Here is a 9,500-nt window from a genome sequence, read left to right as displayed (position 1 = left end):
ACAAACAAGCAAAGGGAATAAGAGAGGAAAACCAAGAAACAGGTTCTTAACCATGGAGAACAAATGATAGTTGCCAGAGGGAGGTGGGTGGGGAATAGATTAAATAGGTGGTGGGGATGAAGGAGGGCATTTGTGATGAGCACCAGGTGTTGTAAGGAAGTGTTGAATCACTAAATTTGACACCCAAAACTAATATTACACTGTTTGTTAACTAACTGGAATTTAAACAAAAACTTTGGAAGAAAAAGAAAAAGGAGGGGGTTTGTTTGCTTCCTTGCTTTATTCTGTTATTTTATTGTGGTTTGGTTTTTGCACAAGGGTTTTTACAGAGTTTTGCTAGCTTTCTCAAAAAAAAAAAATGAGTTAGATTAGGGGCAATTTCTTGTCCTTTAAAATAGCTGCTCTCTTTTTTTTTTTTTTCTCATTTGGTGTTCAACTCATTCTTCCCTTCCCTGAGCACCATTAACCACCACCTACCTCAAGCAGTTGGGGCCATAGAAGCCTAAATCCTCATACCAGTTCCATGTTGCATTACTGGAATCACAAACAAGTCCTTCACACTGAATATTATTTTCTCATGTAAATGGTGGAAACCAATTACTATTCAGCCTCTCATTCCAAAAGCTCTCCTAAGATGTATCACAGAGAGACATCTACAGATGTACCTTTGGTTTAGGGGTAAAGTTATCTCCCTTTCTGGACTCTGAGTTTTCTAAGAGCATGTTAGCAAAATTTTTACTTGATCCTAATACATTCATATTAACAAGATATTCTACTCTTTTTAAGTTTATTTATTTATTTTGAGAGAGAGAGAAAGAGCGCATACATGAGTGAGGGAGAGGAAGAGAAAGAGGGAGAGAGAGAATCCCAAGGAGGCTCTGCATTGTCAGCACAGAGCCCAATGCAGGGGCTCAAACTCATGAACTATGAGATCATGACCTGAGCCAAAATCAAGAGTCAGACACTTAACCAACTGAACCACCCAGGTGCCCCAATGATATACTCTACACTTGACCTGCAAAAATCCTAGTCCTGGAACTAGAAAGCCGAAACACATTTTGCCTTGGACACCCCATTCCCTCAGGCATCAGTTTTGACTTCACCTTCCTCTTGCTTCTCTCCTGTGTGCCCCATTACGCAGATAAACCTCAGACCTATTGATCGAGAGCTCCATTTCTAGAGGAACTAGCCTACAAGTGTGCTTCTCTGTGCTCTGTTCTGCAAGTTCATATGTAGTGTGCAAAGTAGAATTTCCAATGTCATTGTTAGCACAAGCCAAAATGCTAATTAACTCATGAGTGAGGAAATAAACAAGGAAAACCAAAAAAAGTTGGTTTAGAGAATGCTGAGAAACATGGGGCTTATATAATCAGTTGGGAAATGAATGTGAAGATAACATTGTCAAGAACTGCTTCTGGGAAGGATGTGCTAGATAAAAGATACACTGGACCTTGCCACAGTAATTGGGCAAATATGGATATACTTAAGAAGCTGTATTTTCAAACACGTCAGAGAGCTGTGAAAGCAATAAGGAATCGGAAAAAAAAAGTTTTCAGGGAATAGAGAACAATTAGAATATGAGCTTATGATTGCCAACCTTTGCTCGTGCTCTCTCTCTCTCTCTCTCTCTCTCGACATTTACCCATTCTATCTGCAAGCAGAGATAGAGCTTGGCCCAGGAAGAGGACCCTGCTGGGGCAAAAAACCAGCAAAGCTTTTAGTGACTGTGTGGAACAATTATGACAGTGTAGAAAACAGGGATCTCAAACACATGACTAATCTGCAAAATGGGACGTTTGCAGAGGCCTGAGTAGGGCAGGTAGCTAGGCACAGGGTCTGAAAATTTTTCAAGTGCAGAGTGAAATCTACTGGAGTTTTGAAGTAATTACAAATCAATACCTCCAAGAGCCTGCCTCAAACACATACCCTGTTTTCCCCTCCAGACATTCGCCAGTTTTCATCTATAGGGGACTGAACACTGGAGATCGGGGCGGTGAATCTCTGGAGAGCATGCCTGCATCTCACAATTTTTCAGGACTAAGGAAACACAGACTCACAAGGCTCTTTATGAAAGCCCAGAAAAGCCTCAGTCATGACACAGGGGTAAACCAGGGTCTCATGTGTCTTTCTAAAGTTGCAAATCCTGATTGGATTGAGTTTACCAAGATCTCATTTCAACTGTCTAACAAAAAAGAGGAAACTGTCTGATAAATAATGACATCTGAAGCATCTATGATCCTCTAATGCACATTTTCTGGAAAAATTAAAAACTTACTGATGAATCAAGAAAAGATGACCAATAATCAAGAGAGAAAAAAAAAACAGGCAATAGAATTATACACAGATGACCAAGAAATTATGGTTAACAGATGAGGACTGTATAATAACTACAGTTAGTACATTCAAGAAGATAGAGAAAAACATGAGCTAAATAAGTAAAAGGATAATACTATTAACAAAAGGAAATCTATGAAAAGTAGTCCAATAGACAGTCTGAGACTAAAAACTCTAACATTTGAAATAAAAAGGCAATTGATGGGTTAACAGCGAATCACACACAGAGCCAGGGTTAGTGAATCAAGAGACAGTTTAACAGAAATTGTCTAAACTAATGCATGAATAGAAAAAAGAATCGTTTTAAAAAGAACACAAGAGGGGCGCCTGGGTGGCGCAGTCGGTTAAGCGTCCGACTTCAGCCAGGTCACGATCTCGCGGTCCGCGAGTTCGAGCCCCGCGTCGGGCTCTGGGCTGATGGCTCAGAGCCTGGAGCCTGTTTCCGATTCTGTGTCTCCCTCTCTCTCTGCCCCTCCCCCGTTCATGCTCTGTCTCTCTCTGTCCCAAAAATAAATAAAAAACGTTGAAAAAAAAAATTAAAAAAAAAAAAAAAAAGAACACAAGAGATTTGTGAGACATAGTTAAAAAGTCTAACATACAATTAATCTTAGAAGGGGCAGAGAGAAAGAGCAAGTCAGAAGCCATCGTTGAAGAGGTAGTGTTAGCTAAAATGCGACAAGAAGTTACTCAAATAAGAATGCTGCCAGCAGAAGGGAGGAGGGGAAGGGACAAAGCAGGGAATGGATGTGTTTTGTTTTGCAGAACCAACTGCTCCAGCCAGAGTAGCTCAGCTAGGTGTTTCGCCTGATAGTCCCTTACCTGAGCCAGTTTGAGCCGGATTGGAGCTGAGGACTGCACAGAAGCCCCCCTGAGTTGTCCTGAAGTTACCTTTAGCTCATTCTAATACTAACGTCTCCTACAGACGGAGCTTTCCACCATTTTTTGAACACACGATATGTGCACTAGCATGTTGACGTGGGAGACCCTCGCAACTGAACCAAAAGTGCCCAGCCAAGGGCCCTGCCCCCACCCCCTAAAACACTGAATACGGCTACCTGTGCTAACCCCACAGGGACAAGTGCTTTGAGAGCAATCCCCGGATCTCCTTACTTGTGTGACAAGCAATAAAAAGGTGATTTTTTTTTTTGCTTTCAGCATTTCCTTGGGTTCAATTCGATGCACCCTGAGTGGTGAACCCCTTGGGATCGGTTATAGCCATGGCCAAAAATTTTCTGAAGGTGCTGAACCTCATATTCAGGCAGCTGAGCAAGTTCACTTTGCTGTTACTGCCACTTTCCTGTAACATCAATGGGCTGGGTTTGATTTAACTGGTCTTCACTTAAACAGGTTTTCCTGGTTTTTACATGGCCTTTCTCTTTTGAGCCTCATGTTGTAGCTGCCGAATGTCAGTTGTGCCAAAAAGGAAACAGACTCAGGGAGACCTTGGTCAAAGCCACACAGCTAAGTAGCAAGGCCACAACAAAAATTAATATTTGGCTACATATTGATATTTCCATTTTTACAAAGGACTGGCGTACATTACAGTTGTTTTGAAATAACTGGTAACTATGGTTTTTAGGTACTTGAGGAAAACGCTTTACAAATGAATCATCAGAAGTGTTCAGACTTATTCAACCGTTCTAATATCTCCATCAGACCTTGAATCAGAGTAGCCTGAGATAGAAAAGCCCATATGCTTGTATCAAGACTGGCTCAGGGATTACCCTTGACCACTCAGAACTTCCAGCTCTTTGATCAAGAAGGCATCAACAGGATTACACGCGAGATGATATCACTCCATACCGCAGCACGTTGGGGCACAAAACAACTGGGGAGAAGGTGGCTACCCGAAAGAAAAAAAAGATTCTATTCTAGACACCCTCAGTATAAGTCAGCAGCTGACAGGTAGGAAAGTTCTATCTATTTTGCATTTTCTTTCCGAACACCCACTCAAAGAAAGTGTTCTCTAAAGTGTGGAAATGAGTCAGCACATGAAGCTTACTCTCCTGATCAGCAGCAGAATTTCTTGGAGTCCAGGGCAGGACTGGATGTACTTAGAAACCAGTCAGCATTTACCGCTGTAAATGTCATGCGTCTGTCCCACAGAAGCCTCCAGTCCCCCTGGAGTTGCCCCTGCTAAGCCTCATGATGTTTCTGACATCATTCCTGTTCTCTCATGAAACTGGCATGGGTCCAAACCCCACCCCTGACTATGGCTCCCAGGAGGAAGTCATTCTTCACATGCAAAGCTCCATGTTGGTCACAGAGTTAGTTATTAGAAGACATTGGAGGGGCACCTGGGTGGCTCAATTGGTTAAGCATCTGACTTAGGTTCAAGTCATGATCTCACAGTTTATGAGTTCAAGCCCTGCATCAGGCTCTGTGCTGACAGCTCAGAGCCTGGAGCCTGCTTCGGATTCTGGGTCTCCCTCTCTCTCTGCCCCTCCCCAACTCACATTCTGTCTCTCTCTCTCTGTCTCTCTCTTTCAAAAAAAAATAAACATTAAAAAAAAAGAAGAAGAAGAAGAAGAAGAAGAAGACATTGACAAACTCTAACAATCTCTAAAAGCCAGACAGTTTTAGAGGCTGAACCATTGGCTTTCACTTGCGCTGACCAAACATCTCCCGGCACTGAATCTCTCTGAGACAGCCTGACGGATGGCATGCTCACTCAAAGCATTTAAAGAGAGAGAGAGAGAGAAGTGGTATTGTCTCCAGAGGCTGTTTGTTAGAGCAGGTTGAATAGGAAAAAGCAGGACAACGAACACCACTGTTGCCACTGCTTATTGCTGAGCGTGTGGAATAATCATGGCACCATTTCCAAGAAACTGCTCTTAGTCTGCCCTGATTCCAAAGTTTTATACCAAGTAAATCAGTGGTGTCTGAGAACTTAAAGTATGTGCTTTGATCCAAAGCATTCCAACACGCACTACACATCCTTGGCTCCAGGACAAACAAGGCAACCATTTTTTAGAAGACAATTAGTACTTGCTTCTCGTGTGGTTTCTACCAGGAATACACCACGTGAAAAGAAATTTTCCAGAAATAACATTCAAATTAAGGGATTAGACATAAAGTGTCATGGAAGCAATACATAGGATAAGGAAACAAAGATAATTATAATACCAAAAAAGAAACAGGAGAAAACTTGAAGAAGGAAGAGGAAAAGAAGAAAACGTGGGCGTGAATGACAGAGTGTTGGGCTGTCTGGCCCACATCTACTGACTGAGAAACTCCGGAGAGGGGGTACCTAGCAACCTGTACTTTCCAGTAATTCTGAGACAGGCTGAAGTGTGCAAAAACACTGAACTGGAACATTCTGTGACCCACATTTTAGCTTCTTTAAAGGTGGGACTACCTCTTTTCTGTTTCACGTATTCCTGTGTATTTCGTGTATTCTGTTTCATGTGGGAATTAATGGGCCATTAATAACGATGGGTGACTGGCTGGGCAGTTCCTATTACAGTCACTGAGATAACCAAGAGAGGAGCCCCTGGAACTGCCCTGGTCCAGTAAACCCAAGTCCACTAGGAACCTGAGGCTACTACAACTTCCGGGGTAGCAGCAACCCACAACACAAGTGTTCCAGTACATCCGCTGCGGTTTCCACAGGACAATCAAGGTGTCGTTCACATCTAATTAGTCCTGGGCTTGTAATCAGGGGTGGCAAGATCCCTGGCTTTCTTCCTTAGCAGGAAGCTGGATTACTCACTGGCAGCTGAGGTGCTTCCCAAACCTCTGACCCATGACTGGAGACAGAGCTGTTATTTCCTGTCTCTGGGTACAATTAGTCTAACTCAATCCTCATTTTTATTCTACTGTTAAACTTGATCACTTGTAGAGCAATGGCTGAAACCATTGTGGAGCCAGACCAACTGATAGATGCCCTGCTATGTTGCAAGTTTAGATTTTATTTTTGGTTCTTGGGAGAGTGCCAGATAGGCCATTTGGGTGTGGTTCCAATTCTCCCAACGCATTACAATTAACTCAGTATATCTCTATAGGATTTTTTTTAAAAACTTCTGCATTTAGAAATAGGTATTCTCATATACTCATATGTTCAACAAAGCTTTATTGAGATATAATTCAGACACTATAAAATTATCCATTTTAAAAGTGTGTCATCCTGTGGGTTTTCGTATATTCGTAGAGTTGTGCATCCATCGGCACGAATTTCTAATCATTTTCATCACCCCAAAAACAAATCTCATGTGCACTCTCCATTCACTTTGTACCAACCCACTCCTGGCAACCACCAAACAACTTTGTTCCTATTGATTTGCTTATTCCAGACATTCCCTATAAACAGAACCAAACAATATGTGGCCTTTTGTGACTGGCTTCTTTCACTTAGCATAATGATTTCAAAGATCGTCCACGAAGTAGTATGTACTGTAGTACAAATTTCCGTTGCTATATGAAAGTTTGCTTTACACTTGGCTTTTACGAAAGACCTATATTAGTACCTGTTTTCACTCACTGAAAGATATCTGATGAGATTCTTCACTTTTACAAAATGGTAATTGCTTCTTTGCCTTACAGTGCTTCAGATTACAAAAGGTTTCTTAGGAACACTCTGCGTTTGAAGTGTGGAGGACATCTTTATTTCATTCCTTTTCATGGCCAAGTAATACTCCCCTGCGTGGATATACCACAAGTGTTTGCCCATTCATCAGTTAATGGACATTTGGATTGTTTCCACTTCCTAGCTATAATGAAAAATGTTGCTATGAACATTGGTGAACAGGTTTTGTGTTGTTAATCATGTGAGGTATATATCTAGGAGTAGAATTACTGAGTCATGTGGTAACTCTATGTTGAACATTTTGGAGAGCTGCCAAGCCATTTTAGGCTTGCCAGCAATAAATGAATGTCCCAATTTCTCCATATCCTTTATCACTTATTATTACCTGTCTTTTTAAATGTAGTCATCCTAGTGGGATTTACATTCCCTAATGACTAATGTTGAGCATCTTTTCAAGAGCTTATTGGCCACGCGTCTATCTTCTTTTTAAAAATGGTTGTTCAGGGTGCCTGGGTGGCTCAGTCGGCTAAGCGTCCAACTTCAGCTCAGGTCATGATCTCGCAGTTCGTGGGTTCGAGCCCCGCATCGGGCTTTGTGCTGACAGCTCAGAGCCTGGAGCCTGTTTCAGATTCTGTGTCTCCCTCTCTCTCTGACCCTCCCCAATTCATGCTCTATCTCTCTCTGTCTCAAAAATAAGTAAACGTACAAAATAAATAAATAAATAAATAAATAAATAAATAATAAAAATGGTTGTTCAAATCCCATGTCCTTTGTTTAACTGGGTTATTTGTCTTTCTGTGTTAACTTGTAAGAGCTTTTTTATATGTAGGGATACAAGTTCCTTATCAGATATATAATTTGCAAACATTTTATTCCATTCCATGGGTTACACTTTCGGTTTCTCAAAACATGATAGGTTTTATTTATGATGAAATGCAATTTGTCTATTTTTCTTTTGTTGTTTGTGCTTTTGGTGTCATAGCTTAGAAACTATTGCCTATTCCAACACCATAAGATTTACGCCTGTTGTTTTTAAGAGTTTGATAACTCTAGCTCATACAGTTCAGTCTATGATCCCTTTTAGGTTAATTTTTATATATGATGTAAGGTACAGGTACAAACTCCTTTATTTACCTATGGATATCTATGTGTCCCAGGACCATTTTTTGAGAAGACTGTTCTTTCCCCACTGATTTGTCATGATTCTCTTGCTGATATCAGTTGCTCACAAATGTAAGTGATTTCTGGACTCTAGATTCTCTTTCACTGATGTTTGTTTTTATGTTTAGACTTATGACAGCACCACACTGAAAACTGTAACTTTGCACCAACTTTAGAAATTGGGAAGTATAAGGCAATGAACTTTATTTTTGTTTATTTTCAAGATTATTTTTGATATTCTGAATCCCTTGCATTTCCATATGGATTTTATGATCAGCTTCTCAATTTCTGCGATAAAGGCAACTAGGATTTTCATACAGATTGTAATAACTCTGCAGATCAATTTAGGGATTATTGCCACCTTAAAAATGTTCAGTCTTCTGATCCATGAATGTAAGATGTCTTTTGATTTATTTACGTCTCCTTTAATTTCTTGAATTTTTCTTTCTTGAATTTCTTGAATTTCTTGAATTCCTTTCTTCCTTGAATTTTTAATTCAAAAATACAAGGTTTTGTATTTTTGGTATACAAGTCTTGTACTTCTTTTAACTGTTACTATTTTATTCCTTTTTAGACTATTATAAATGGAATCGTTTTCTTATTTCGTTTTCAGAGTTTTCAGTACTATTGTATAAAATACAATTATTTTTGTAAACTTAATTGGTTTACTAATAAACTAATTGGTTTATTAGTTCTAACAGTTTTCTGTAGATTCTTTAAAATTTTCTATGCAAAAAATCATGTTATCTGCAAGTAGGGGTACTTCTTCCTTTCCAATATGTATGCCTTTTTTCCCTCTGACCTAACTGGTCTGGCCAGCACCTCCAGTACAATGTTGAATAGAAGCCATAAAAACAGATATCCTTCTGTTGTTCCTGATCTTATCTTTCTCTCACCATTAAGTATAATGTCTGTTGTGAGTTTTTCAGGGATACACATTATCAATTTAAGGACATTCCTTTCTATTCCTACCTAGTCTGTTGATTTTTCTTTTTATCATGAAAGGGTGTTGCATTTTGTCAAATGCTTTGTCTGTATCTCTTGAGATGATCATGTGGTTTTATCTTTTATTCCATTAATATGTTATATTATATTGATTGATTTCTGGATGTTGAAAAAACCTTGCATTCTTAGGATAAGTCTCCCTTGGTCATGGTGTATGATCCTTTTATATGTTGCTCTATTTGGTTTTCTGGTATCTGATATTTTGCTGAGGATTGTGCTATCTATATGTATAAGTGATATTACCTTCATTTTACTTTTCTTATCATGTCTTTGTCTGTTTTCGTATCAGGATAATATTGGCTTCATAAAATGAATTGTCAAGCATGCCTTCCTCATCTGTTCTTTGGAAGACATTTTTGAAGGATTAGTATTAATTCTTTATTTTTTTTTATAAATTTTTTTAACGTTTATTTATTATTGAGAGACAGAGAGACATAGAACGTGAGCAGGGGAGGGGCAGAGAGAGGGGGAGACA

This window comes from Neofelis nebulosa, chromosome 9 (assembly GCF_028018385.1).
Source record: "Neofelis nebulosa isolate mNeoNeb1 chromosome 9, mNeoNeb1.pri, whole genome shotgun sequence".
NCBI classification, from domain to species: Eukaryota; Metazoa; Chordata; class Mammalia; order Carnivora; family Felidae; genus Neofelis; species Neofelis nebulosa.
Note: the sequence above shows the minus strand (reverse complement) of the source record.